The sequence below is a fragment of the Neolamprologus multifasciatus genome, chromosome 8 (assembly GCF_963576455.1).
Source record: "Neolamprologus multifasciatus chromosome 8, fNeoMul1.2, whole genome shotgun sequence".
NCBI lineage: Eukaryota > Metazoa > Chordata > Actinopteri > Cichliformes > Cichlidae > Neolamprologus > Neolamprologus multifasciatus.
Genome location: NC_140446.1, coordinates 1626831 through 1640831, shown reverse-complemented (window position 1 = coordinate 1640831; position 14001 = coordinate 1626831). Strand labels below are relative to the sequence as shown.

General features: G+C 44.3%; 1 protein-coding gene across 3 annotated transcripts in view; it reads left to right on the top strand.

Moving 5' to 3' along the window:
• Positions 1-14001, top strand: part of grid1b (glutamate receptor, ionotropic, delta 1b) — a 668767-nt gene that overhangs the window by 591581 nt on the left and 63185 nt on the right. The gene's annotated exons all lie outside the window — the stretch shown is intronic.

Below are 14001 nucleotides of genomic sequence, written 5' to 3'. Positions count from 1 at the left end.
TCGGATCTCGGCAGACGTTTTCCTCCTGGGGGAGGAACAAATAAAGCTAAAATATTAGATTTTTGATTATTTTCCAGCACGTCGCTGTTCTTCATTTGTTTGTGTCACGTGTGTTTTTGGGGAAGTGGAACCAGATAATCCACCCTGTCTGACACACACACACTGGTTTTCATATCTGAGTGAGGACATCACTAGGTGCCCTGACCCTAACCCATCAAATGAAACCCTGAGCCTAAACGTAACCATAACCCAGCTGTAACCCTGGGACTAAAACCACAGTTTCAGTCTCAGAAATGTCTTGAAACTCGGGCACTTTGTCCCCACGAGGATAGTGGCATGCTAATTTTCTGTCCTCACAAAGATGTCTAAACATGCACACGTTTCCGGGGTTAAACTTGTGGAAATGGCTTCAGACAAACATCCACACCACAAACCCGTCCGGCGGCGTCGCTGCGGCGTGTTTGTTCAGAGCGGCGTTAGCCTGTGGCGCACACAGGAGCGGCGTTAGCCTGTGGCGCACACAGGAGCGGCGTTAGCCTGTGGCGCACAGAGCAGCGGCGTTAGCCTGTGGCGCACACAGGAGCGGCGTTAGCCTGTGGCGCACACAGGAGCGGCGTTAGCCTGTGGCGCACAGAGGAGCGCTGTTAGCCTGTGGCGCACAGAGCAGCGCCGTTAGCCTGTGGCGCACAGAGGAGCGGCGTTAGCCTGTGGCGCACACAGGAGCGGCGTTAGCCTGTGGCGCACAGAGGAGCGCCGTTAGCCTGTGGCGCACAGGGGAGCGCCGTTAGCCTGTGGCGCACAGGGGAGCAGCGTTAGCCTGTGGCGCACAGAGGAGCGGCGTTAGCCTGTGGCGCACACAGGAGCGGCGTTAGCCTGTGGCGCACAGAGGAGCGCCGTTAGCCTGTGGCGCACAGGGGAGCGCCGTTAGCCTGTGGCGCACAGAGGAGCGCCGTTAGCCTGTGGCGCACAGAGGAGCAGCGTTAGCCTGTGGCGCACAGAGGAGCGCCGTTAGCTGCTGTTGTTGCTGTCGGTGGAGTTCACCGTCATCGGTCGTTGTGTTGGCCGTAGCGGCGTGCTGCGGTCGGTGCCCACCCCTCCCAGCCTGCGTTTTTAATATCCTCACGAAGGCTCTGCTTCATCGAACGTGGGGATTCCTACAACATTAAATGCTCAGACTGTGCTTCTGCACCTGGGCCCTGCTGGGGCTGGACGTGCAGCTTCTGTGCTGAAGTTTTCTGTTGGAGAGGAGAAAACAACTGCTGATGTAATGGAAGGAAAACACACCTGCATCCCCATCAGGTTTGGAAACTGAGCCGCTGCTTCGCTTTATCCAGGATGGTGAAAACTAACCATTGGTGTTTTTTTTACTCCTAGAAGAGCAACTGACGGCTGTACGACCTTAAATGAACTCTGTTTATTCCTTTCATTTAATTGTCATTTATTCTGTTTTCATTGGTGAGGCTCTTCAGGTGGAGCGTTAACCTGACACGCGTTGATCTTTGAGCAAAGAAGGAATTTTACCCAACGAACAGGAATCAATGCGACTGTCACAAGTGTTGCATCGTGGCGATGTCCGCCTTTTATATACAGTCTTTGGTCCTGAGTCATGACGGCGTGTTTTTCAGTGTGGCTGACGACGCGCAAGATTAGTGGGTAACATGCAAACTCCACATACAGCTGGTCGCTAGTTATTACACCCGTCAGACAGGCACGACTGGGTCAGAGCGTCTCCAGATCTGCAGCTCTTGTAGTTGTTTCTGGTCTGCAGGTCATTGCAGGCTCACTGATGCACGTAGAGATCGAAGGCGAGCTGCTGTAGCTCGAATGAGTCCGATCCATGGAGGCCCGCCTCGCAGCTTAGAGGACTTAAAGGACATACTGCTAACATGTTGGTGGAGATACCACAGCACACCTTCAGGGTAATGCTACGCCTGATCGCTACATGAGCCTCCAGGAAGGAAATGTTTGTGCAGGAGACAGCATAAGAGTCGCTTTGTTCGTAACAAAAGGTTTATTATAGTATCGGCGTCTGATAACAGCGCTCTCTGTAATGACACAGATATGAATGTCAGCTGACTTCATCTGCTGCTGCTGAGCTGGCAGGAAAAACACCATCAGCTCTTTAAAGGATGGAAAAAACAGCAAGAAGACGAGAAAGAGTTTAAAGTCTAACGAGAAAACGTGCGTTTGAATTTAGCGACTGCAGTGGCTCATCGGCCTGATTCGTGTCTCTGTATCGCTCCTCTACAGAGGCACCTGTCATGTGCACAAAAGGGTCTAAAAATGTGAAAAATTAAACATAAACCGGCTCCTGTCGGATGTATTTGGTTAAATTTATATTCAGACTGAAACTGGAGCGTTGCCCTTTAAAATCCACTTTTGTAATTTAAGGAAAACCAAAGCAGGAAGTTAAAGGAGTCGGAGATATTACAAAGAAGAAACATTCAAAGTATGTTTGATAGAAATATGTGGTCCCGCCCCTTCCTCAAAGAGCCAATCAACACCCGTCAAACATATGTCTCTTTGCCTGAAACGCACGACTGCGCAGTTTAACGATGGAGCGCTCGTTGCTTTATGAACCCACAGCAAAGCGTTTCACATTCATCAGAATGTGATATTTATCATTAGAGCACACATCTGCACCAGTGAGTTAAGAAAATATCCACAGAAACTTCATGATTTTGTGAGGCCGTCTCAGCAGCTGTCATTATGCTGAAACAAGCCGCGCAGAGGTGGTTCGCCATATTTGAATGTAAAACATCAAACTTGCAGACTGGAAACAGAAAGAGTTCGCCTCCAAAGTAAAAGTGGAACCCTTTGAACCCTGTTGGTTACAATGCCAAGGCAGAACTTTTACTTTGAAGGCGTTTCTGATTTAGTTTGATCCGTCTTTTCAGTCTCGCTGGCGTCTTCGAGGTAAACTACAGGCGACCGCGGCGACCGCTCTTTGTCACCGATTTCATCGAGCAGCAGTCTGCAACTACATACCACCTGGTTAAACACACATTTTTCCATGGCAACCAGAGCGTTGCCAGGCTCTCAGAGAGACTGAGACTCCAAAAGTCAAACTCAGTGAAACTATTCTAAAGAGGTTTAATTACATGTTTGATACTGGAAATATCTCAGAACAAGAAAAAGAAGAGCAGAATTTCATCTGCAGGAAAAAACATGCTGCTGGAGTAAATTAGAATAGAACAGCCCTTTATTCGTATTTATTGTACTCGTGCAATGAAACTGTAGACTTAACTTTAAATGAAAGGCTTGTTTGCAGGAAACGTTGTGTTTAACTTTGTGTTTAACTGCATAGTTCATAGGAAATAAATGTGCAGAAAAAGATGTGGTAGCTCTCTGCCCACCCTCGGCTGTAATCATCAGGTTTCAGTTAGTAACTTGTTACTTAAAGTGACGAGTGAATGAATGAACACGGCGAAATGAAAAACTGTGAAACTCATGAAAACTCATGAAAATGGCCTTCAAAGACGTGGCGTCTTTGCCTCAGACGATCGGGTCGAACAGCGTTACGAACTCATCCCTGATCCGTCGTGTAGGACGCTGCAGAACCATTAAAATGTGTTTGTTGAAGAAAAACTTAATTTACCTGCTCTGTGGTGCATCAACATTCAAGCTGAGCTAAATCAATCCGTCCTGATCTGAGTTTGTCTTCACTTGTTATTATAAATCACATTTCTACACATTATAAAGCTTCCAAACATCATCAGAGATTTTCTTTTCTAACCTTCGCTGATGTGTTTCCCTCGTCTGTGTCCATGAAGCTATGGGTGGCTGAGTAAATGCCAGAAAAGTAATCTGCTCGCTCATTTCATGCACAGTTTTCATGTTTGTGCTGCACTTTTTCCTTTTCTTGTTACGGCGGCAGACGGCAGGTTTTTTATTTCGTGTTGACTTTTTCCTGTTTTAGCTCTTCTGTCAGGACTTATTATGCGTACAAGTCGTGTTACACAACCCGGTTCTGGGTAAAATGTCAAAAACAAAACACAAACAGAACGCAAAAAATATCAGATGTGTAACCTGAACACATGCTTTAAGAGAGACGTGGCTGACTTTGAATTTGATTGCAGCAACACGTCTCTATAAAACAGGATGGAATACGTAGGCGGAGCTAAGAAGAAACAGCTGCAGGAAAACTTTCTGACTCAGGCTACGTCCACACGTACACGGGTATTTTTGAAAACGGAGATTTTCCGTTTTCGTTTTAAAGTTTCGTTTTTAAAAAATAATCCCGTCCACACGTAAAGGCAGAAATGAAGGAAAACGCTGCTAGGAACATGCCAAAGCAGCAGGTGGCGCTATATTCCTAACAGTGTAGAAATGTTGGCCAATCAGAAGTCTAGAAGCCTCGGTGGGAAAAAGTAAACAAAGCTGGGGCATAGAAGCAGAACCGAGTCGTATGTGTGGAGGGACAGTAACTGTGTGTGTATATGTAAGCATTTAAACACTGCAGAGAAGTAACAGTAACAGTATTGTAGAAATTCATTTCACCGAAACAATAACGTGGCGCACAGTGTGACGTCAAAGAAGGCGCACACCTTTGACGCTGCGTTTTCTCCGTTTTCTCCGTTTTTCTCGTCCACACGTAAATGCAAAAACTGAGTTTTTAAAAATCTCTGTTTTCAGTGACCAAAAACGCCGTTTATGTGTGGACAAAAGGTGCAAACGCATAGAAAAATCTGCGTTTTCAAAAATACCCGGGTACGTGTGGACGTAGCCTAAGCTGGTCAGCAACACAAGTGGGTAAGAAAAGAGCATCGGAGAGGCGGAGTTTAACAAAAGTAAAGATTAAAACCAAAACTACAAACTGATTATGGAAACATTTCAAAATAATTTCCCTCAACATAGTTCATGATGTCATCAGAAGAGTCCTTCAGCTGACTGTGTGATGAAATCACTGCACCAGGCTGCACGATGCAGAGAAGTCGTGCACATAGTTCAGGGACGCTTTGTTTGGCGTTAGCATCAGTGGATCTGACAGCTTACACGTCTGGACAGGCTGAACGTTCATGCAGGTTATAGAGCAGCGTGATGCTGAACCACAGACGGCGTCTAATCCAGCGGCTTCATATTAGAAGAGTCCGGTGCTGAACTGGCCAACAAAATGAGGAATATGACAAAGAAGACCCAACCAGACAGTCCCAAAAATCCAGCTGCTCGCCTCAGTTCACAGATGTTTATGGTTGTGATGCTGCACAGTGGGAAACATGGCCGCTGCACACCGCGTGCAGTGATGGAACTTCCTGTCGACCCTCCACTCGACAGTCGCTTTGAGAAAGAGTGAAAACGGTGCGTCGACAGCAGCACGGTCGCGTATTTAAGTTTCAGGGTTTCACAGTCGGCTGCGCAGCGCTGCGACAGGCAGCCATCGTTCACACGAACGCCGCTCGCTTCATTAATTTTTCCAATCAGTGAAAAAGTTGTTCACCATGTTACGGTAACCTCGATTAACGGCGGCCCCGTTCACAACAGCGAGCACTCCTCCACATCAAAGCACTTAGTATTTAACAGGATGGATGAGGTTTTAATTCCAAACCTGTAAATACACGTCGCTGCTGCCTTACAGTCGATTAATCAGCACAGAGGAGATATAATGAAACCACATGCGTGACATCACTGCGTCACCCTGACCTCCGCAGCAGCAGCGCTGCCGGGTTTCACATCACGAAGGCCTGATTAGCTCCCTGAATAACTGAAGTCATCTCTCATCTGCACACATTCAGTGATAGAGCAGAGCAGTGTGTGGTCATGCACAGTGTTCACCATCGTAGTAATTTATGTGTGACTGCAGGCGATAACACAGCAATGCATGTAGAAATGCACCAGGACATCAGCCTTTAAGAAGAGGTCCAACTTTATTATGTAACACTGAAAGGACAAGGAGACAAGGAAACAAGGAAACAAGGAAGGGAAAAACTTTGAAAGGAAAGAAGAATTAAAGAAAAAGGGAGGGAGGGCAAAGGGGAAAGGAAACAAGGAAGGAAGGAGAGAAAGAGAAAGGGAGGGAGAGCAAAGGAAACAAGGAAGGAAGGAGAGAAAGAAAAAGGGAGGGAGAGCAAAGGGGAAAGGAAACAAGGAAGGAAGGAGAGAAAGAAAAAGGGAGGGAGGGCAAAGGGGAAAGGAAACAAGGAAGGAAGGAGAGAAAGAAAAAGGGAGGGAGGGCAAAGGAAAGGAAACAAGGAAAGAAGGAGAGAAAGAAAAAGGGAGGGAGGGCAAAGGAAAAGGAAACAAGGAAAGAAGGAGAGAAAGAAAAAGGGAGGGAGGGCAAAGGGGAAAGGAAACAAGGAAGGAAGGAGAGAAAGAGAAAGGGAGGGAGAGCAAAGGGGAAAGGAAACAAGGAAGGAAGGAGAGAAAGAAAAAGGGAGGAAGGGCAAAGGGAAAAGGAAACAAGGAAGGAAGGAGAGAAAGAAAAAGGGAGGGAGAGCAAAGGGGAAAGGAAACAAGGAAGGAAGGAGAGAAAGAAAAAGGGAGGGAGGGCAAAGGAAAAGGAAACAAGGAATGAAGGAGAGAAAGAAAAAGGGAGGGAGGGCAAAGGGGAAAGGAAACAAGGAAAGAAGGAGAGAAAGAAAAAGGGAGGGAGGGCAAAGGGGAAAGGAAACAAGGAAGGAAGGAGAGAAAGAAAAGGGAGGGAGAGCAAAGGGGAAAGGAAACAAGGAAGGAAGGAGAGAAAGAAAAAGGGAGGGAGGGCAAAGGGGAAAGGAAACAAGGAAGGAAGGAGAGAAAGAAAAAGGGAGGGAGGGCAAAGGGGAAAGGAAACAAGGAAGGAAGGAGAGAAAGAAAAAGGGAGGGAGGGCAAAGGAAAAGGAAACAAGGAATGAAGGAGAGAAAGAAAAAGGGAGGGAGGGCAAAGGGGAAAGGAAACAAGGAAAGAAGGAGAGAAAGAAAAAGGGAGGGAGGGCAAAGGGGAAAGGAAACAAGGAAGGAAGGAGAGAAAGAAAAGGGAGGGAGAGCAAAGGGGAAAGGAAACAAGGAAGGAAGGAGAGAAAGAAAAAGGAGGGAGAGCAAAGGGGAAAGGAAACAAGGAAGGAAGGAGAGAAAGAGAAAGGAAAAAAATAATAGAAAGAGTTTGAGGCATAGAAAGGGAAAAATAAGTGAAAAGGAAATGCAAAAATAAAGGAAAGACTGGGGATGAGAAAAAATAGAAAGGACAGGAAAAAGGAACCAAAATAAATCGATTAAAAAAACAAGGAGTAAAAGGCACAAAGAGAAAAAGAAAGAAAGACAGGAAAGAATCAAAAATGAAAGAAAAAGACAGCTAAAGGCAATAAGGAGAAGAAGAAAGGAAGCAAGAAAGAAAGAATGAGGAAATAGGAAAAGTAAAATAAAAAGAAATGAAGGAGGAAATGAAAGAAAATCAAAATAAGAGAAATGAATCAAGGAAAGGAAAGATTAAAGGAACGGAAAAAGGAGGAGAGGGGTGGAAGGAAGCAGGAGGAAAGAGGACAGGACAAAGGAAATGAAAGAATGAAATAAAGATGGGAAAGGACATGAAAATAAAGGAGGGAAAACCAGGGTTAAAGCTGCCTGATGATTGGACGAAGGAGATGATGATGATGATGAAAAATGAGAAGACATGAAGGTGGGGCTCCATCGTGTTCAGTAACACAAACAGTCTCACGTTTGATCTATTAAAGACAACTCTCTGCTTTTAATATTTAATTTCTCCTGAAAATAAGTTGACAGGTGGAGGGAGGCGATTTTTTCCCATTTTCACTTTAAATGAAAGATCTCCGACTGAGTGGGAAATTGCTCCGGGGAGTCTCGCTTCAAATCAGCTTTTGATTTGTGCTGAAAACATGAAACACCCACATTTTTCATTTTTTACTCCTCGTTGCATCAAATAAATGTGAATGAAAAACGCAGAAAACATGCACACGTATGAACGCTCTTATTTATCCCCGCTTTTACAAGCACGCATAACAATTTAGATGATTTAGCAGCTTGCAGACACACACACACACACACACACAAACACACACTCTGTGAGAGCAGTTGCTGCTGCAGTAATGAAGATTTAATCTCCTGGCTTCTCCTTCTGAGTTATGAGTCCCCCTGTGTTGCATAATGGCCATTAGGAGAAAACAAGCATAGAGCTTCTCACACACACACACACATATACCAATATGTATCAATACCCCCCAAACAAGAAGAGAAATCTATCTCTAATATGCGGTAAACTCTTAACATTGGCTACAACTATTTTACTTCCTTTAATCAAACAGCACAGAAATGACTCTTCATACAGCTTGGAAACAAAAATATATAGCCTGAAGTTTGTCTCGCTGTGATGCGTGTTTCTAGACAATAATTAAAGGTGCAGCATGTAAAGTCTCTACGATAGCTGCTGTCAGACCAGCAACTCCATCAGCTGTGTGTCTGCAGTGAGTGTAAGCTGTCAGTCCGCTGTTTACCTCAGCTGTCATGTGGCCGGTGTCTAATCACATGCATTAAACAACATTAGGAGACAATTAACTGTCCCTTTAACCCTTTAAGACCTACCATAGAACCAAGTCCGCCAGAGCTTATATTATATTTTTACATGCTGTGGAGCCATTTTTGGGAGCATTTCAAGTTGCTATACATCAATACAACCATTACAGCCCAGATTTTAATAATATGTCTGCATTAAGTGCATAGTAATTACATAAATTGCAAAAAAGTGCAATAAACTACAAAATAATTGAAAATCGTTTTTGTTTTTTTAACATATATTTCTAGTTAGAGAAATTTAAGAGGCTTATCCCTCAAAACTGTAAATAGAAAAAAGTTGCACAAAATAGTTTCCCACCACAGGAAATTTATTTTGAGTGTCTTCATAGTTTTATTTTTGAAATACACCAATTTTTATACACTGCAGGAAAAACGAAAATAAATATTATAATGCAAATTTGCAAAAAAGCAGCATATGCATCGAAATAAACTATTTTCAGCAGTGCAATATGAGTCCTAAGCATCCCAGAAACCACACAGAAAGTCATAAAGTCAAAGATAACTTTTAAAAACACCAGTATAGGCTCATGAGGCCCTGATGGTAAAAAACTACATTTCCGCAAAATGACGTCACTTCCGGTTTCGGGCAGGTCATGACAGACATGCAATAGTTCGCGCTGATGGACGTAGGAAGTGTTACAAACAGCTGATCGGATCGGCAAAGCGTGTTTCTGGAATATTATGTTTTTGTTGCTGCAAGTGCTTTTTATGCAGTTTTTGCAAAGTTATATGTGGAAGGAAACTGTGACCGAGGACAAGCTGATGGCATAAGATGTAAGTACAACTCCTCCGGTTTCATATGCAAAAAAAAATATTGCGCTAGCTCACGTGGTTGCAGAGCTACCGGGATTTAAAAATAGTTACGCAAAACGGAGCGTGCCCACCCTGACCGGCTTTAAAGGGTTAAACCACAACAGCAACTTCCAGGTGTTCACCAGAAGTGGTTGGTTGTGCCTGAAATTTTAGATGATGTAAAGTGGCTCATGCTCCTGTGTACCAATATAAATCTGTGGGAAAAGCTAAAAGTTGGATTTCATCTCGAGCTGTTTTAGTGAAAATTGCCTAAGAAGAAAAATGTCCCCCGCAGCTCCAGTCTCAGGCTCAGACACGCTCCAGTAGAAATAAGACAGCAACCTCTTTCATGTCATTTTGTAGATAAATCCTCGTCCTCCAGCTAATACATCAGCTTTTACATACTTCAGTATTTAGTTTCTGAGTGTTATTTTAAATTTCTGTTTATGTAGAAAGCAACAGATTTATTATTGCTGCTGATTCATTCAAGTTAACAGCAAACAAATTGTGTGTAATTGCCAACTTGACCCCATTCAGTCACAGAGCGGCAACAGACTGACTCATTCCCATTGCCGTCTGTTTCCCCTGCTGTGACTGAAGCATAAAAAGTTTAGTCGTTCGCGTTTAAAACAGATTCAGATTGAGATTTTCAGGAGAAGCAACATCACACCAAACACATTTCCTAAACCCTCCCTCCACCCAGCTGAGAGCCGAGATGGAGGGAAAGTAAAGTGTTAGTGGAGCTCTTCTGCCTTCCAGAAAGTTTGGAAAGTTTATAGGTCAGGATTTCTGAAGCTCTGTGGATGGATTTTGGTGCACACCAAGATCATTTCTCTGAAACTATGAATGGATTTTTTTCTCCGAGTGCCTTTTAGTTTAGATTCCAGTGAAGCACAAGTGATTCCAGCAACTCACTGGTGAAACCATCAAAACTCACTGTAATGTTAACCCTACTGCTTTTCATCAAACACTGCAACAAACAAACCTCCACAACACACATTAACCCAGCAAACTGAAATCAGTTTTGGGTAAAGTGATAAACAGTCCCGATCAAAAGTTTAAAGCCACTTGAAAAATGGCCAAAAATCATATTTTGCATGGTTGGATCTAAACAAGGTTCCAAGTTGAGCTTCAACATGCAACAAGAAGAAATGAGAGTGACACAAAACATGTTTTTAACAAGCAGTTTATTAACCCTGGAGAAACCATGGGGTCAAATTTGACCCCATGGTTTCCCTAGAAAACCAATGGGGTCGGCTCTGACCCCATTGGTTCTCCAGGGTTAAAAACAACTGAAACAGGCTGTTTTACAGCTGATCAAAGGCTTTTAGGACCACGCCTCAAAGAAAACCCCTCGTAAATCCCCCAAAACAGAAATAGAATGGTAAATGGCCTGTATTTGTAAAGCGCTTTACTAGTCCTTAAGGACCCCAAAGTGCTTTACACAACCAGTCATCCACACATTCACACACTGGTGATGGCAGCTACATTGTAGCCACAGCCACCCTGGGGCGCACTGACAGAGGCGAGAAATCAAAGTTCCAAACATGAACTCAGTAATGAGCAGCTCCACCGTTATTGTTGTATGTATGTTGCAGTGTGCTTGATGTAAGCGTTTCCACGAGTGGGAACATTTCCCCAAGTGGTGAAGATGGCCGCACGAAGGACATCTACTGTCTGGAACTGTTTAAACTTCCCTTACCATCCATCCCCAAAGGTTCTCAGTGGGATTTAGATCAGTGGGTCCAAAAGAGACAAGGCCTTTGAAGACGTGTTTTCTTTTTGAAGCCCTTCAGTCTCAGATGACATCTGATGGTTATGGGGCTGCAGTTGGCACCAGTAACGGCCTTACTTTGGGTCGAGATCGTCCAGTGTCTTGATGGAAAGCCACAAAGCCACACACATTTATAGACAGATTTGACGTGGTCCTAAACCTTTGATCAGCCCTAAAACTGCCTGTTTCAGTGTTGTTTTTAATAAACTGCATGTTAAAAACATGCTTCGTCTCACTCCCATTTCTTCTTGTTGCATGATGAAGCTCCACTTGGAACCTTGTTAAGATCCAACCGTGCAAAATAGGATTTTTTTGTGCCAGTTTTCAAGTGATCTTAAACGTTTGATCGGGACTGTACCGATGCTTCAAACAGCAAAAAGTGTCATTAAAACATTAAAAATTAGTTTTTCAAGAGACATTTAGAGGGCAGCAGATACTGAAAGAACTATACCATGACGGTTCTACAAACAGGGACCAAGAAGGACTGGATTGATGTGCTTCATAAATCCTGCTCACTACAGTCTGTTTGCACATGGAAACATCAGAATTCCCTTTTCGGCACATCACCGTCTTACTGGCTGCTAACAACGAGGCTGCTGGTGCCGGCGGTTCGTGTTGTTCCTGTTTTACGTCCGAGCAGAACGAAGCTGACATCTGCTTTGCAAACAAAATTAATTACAAGCTGAAATTGAGACCATCCCTCCCCAGTCTCATCAGCAATCGCGCCCCGCCCGTTCGTCTGATCTGTCCGATTCGGGAGGATTTAACCGAGCCGGAAGCGCAGACAGAAGACGGCGCCGTTTATCTCACATCTCATTTCTTTAGGCAGTCTAAATGTGTTTGGGGGGATAAAGATGAGGCTGATCACACACAGGAAAGTTTTCCGGAGTTTCCGACGTGCAGGTAGATGTTTTTTTCCTGGCTGGAGGTGCGATAAGAGCGACTCGCACTCAATTCATTTTCCCCCCACAGTGTTGGTGTTATCCCAATCTCCATCTCCATCTCTCTGTGCTGTCCATGCCTCTCCTCTTTCTCTCCCAGGGCCATTTCTCAAAGCAAATTTTCCCCGCAGATGAAACGCACCACTCCCCTCTCCCTCCTCCAGATCAGGACTGATGGAGATTGAAATGTTATTGCCCTCTTTCCCCTCAAACTTGTGTCGCAGCACTCGCCGCCTTCAGACCTCCCCCGCGTGTTATCCCATCTATCCGTCCTCACTTTTCTCATCTCATTGACTTTTGATGTGTCTTCCCAGCAATTTGTTGCCAGTAAATCGCCCTCCCATGAAAGACGGGGGGAGAAAAAAAAGCTGGTATTCTTTCCGTCGTCTTCGATGGGCAGCAGCGACTGAACGTGTGTCGGAAGACATTATGCTCTCGCCCACAATCCTCGGAGGGAGTGTCTGCGAGTCGCAGTTTTTAATCAGACACCGGACAGCCGCTGGGATGACTACAGCAGACAGATAACCTCTTCAGCTTCTAATAGGGGCCCAATTTAGCTGCAGTGGTTATCAAAGTAGGGTGTGAGGACCGTCAAGGGCCCTGCCCGGAGTTCTACGGGGTCGTGGAGCAAAACGAGGAGCATTAAGGACTATTCAGTTACGACTAAATGACTGTTAATTTGTTCAGTTTCTTACTGTCACATGCAGACTAGTGCTGCTGAACGATGTCGTTTGATGCAGTTTCATTTCAGTTTAAATTAATGCATTGCATCATTTTAAAGTTATCCCCCACTGCTGACCCCAACGCCACCAGATGCCATTAATGAACTAACAGAGAACCAGAGGTGCCGATCACTTTGTTTGACTCTAAGTGAACTCGGAGTCTGAGAGGTCATCCGTGACCACCCTAACTCTTATTCTAATCAGAGTTAATTTTGGTTTTCATTTACTCGTTAAGCTGTGACAATCAGGCAACAAAGAAAATTCTTTCTAAGTGATGAACATCAAAAACATCAAAACTACTTTTTTACTAAAAAAAAAGACCATTTTGCCTCATTGCAAAGTAAAATGTTTTAGTTCACGTAAATGGAGAGTCTAGTTCTGTTTACATTATACATGCTTCCCTTAGGCAGCATCATTAGAAGACATAGCATACATTTTCTCTGCTATGCAGATGACACCCAGCTCTATCTGTCCATGAAGCCAGATAACACACACCAATTAGTTAAACTGCAGGAATGTCTTAAAGACATAAAGACTTGGATGGCCACTAACTTTCTGCTTCTTAATTCAGATCAAACTGAGGTTATTGTACTCGGCCCTGAAAAGCTTAGAAATATGGTATCTAAGCAGATTCTTACTCTGGATGGCATTACCTTGGCCTCCAGTAACACTGTGAGGAACCTTGGAGTCATTTTGACCAGGACATGTCCTTCAATGCACATATTAAACAAATATGTAAGACTGTGTTCTTCCATTTGTGCAACATCTCTAAAGTTAGAAATATCCTGTCATCCAGAGAGCGTATTTCTCCTATACCGGCTTCTCTCCTGGCCTTTAGTCTTCTGTGGAACCAGCTTCCAGTTTGGATTCAGGAGACAGACACTATCTCTACTTTCAAGATTAGGCTTCAAACTTTCCTTTTTGCTAAAGCATATAGTTAGGGCTGGACCAGGTGACCCTGAATCCTCCTTAGTTATGCTGCAATAGACGTAGGCTGCCGGGGATTCCCATGATGCACTGGGTGTTTCTTCTTTAGTCACTATGTGTTTATACACCTCTCTGGATTCAATGGTTAGTTATTATTAATCTCTGTCTCTCTTCCACAGCATGTCTTTATCCTGTCTTCCTTCTCTCACCACCAACCAATCACAGCAGTTGGCCCCGCCCCTCCCTGAGCCTGGTTCTGCTGGAGGTTTTTCATTGCCACTGTCACCAAAGTGCTTGGTCATAGGACTATTGATATGATGTCATGTGATTTTGGGGGGTTTTGTCA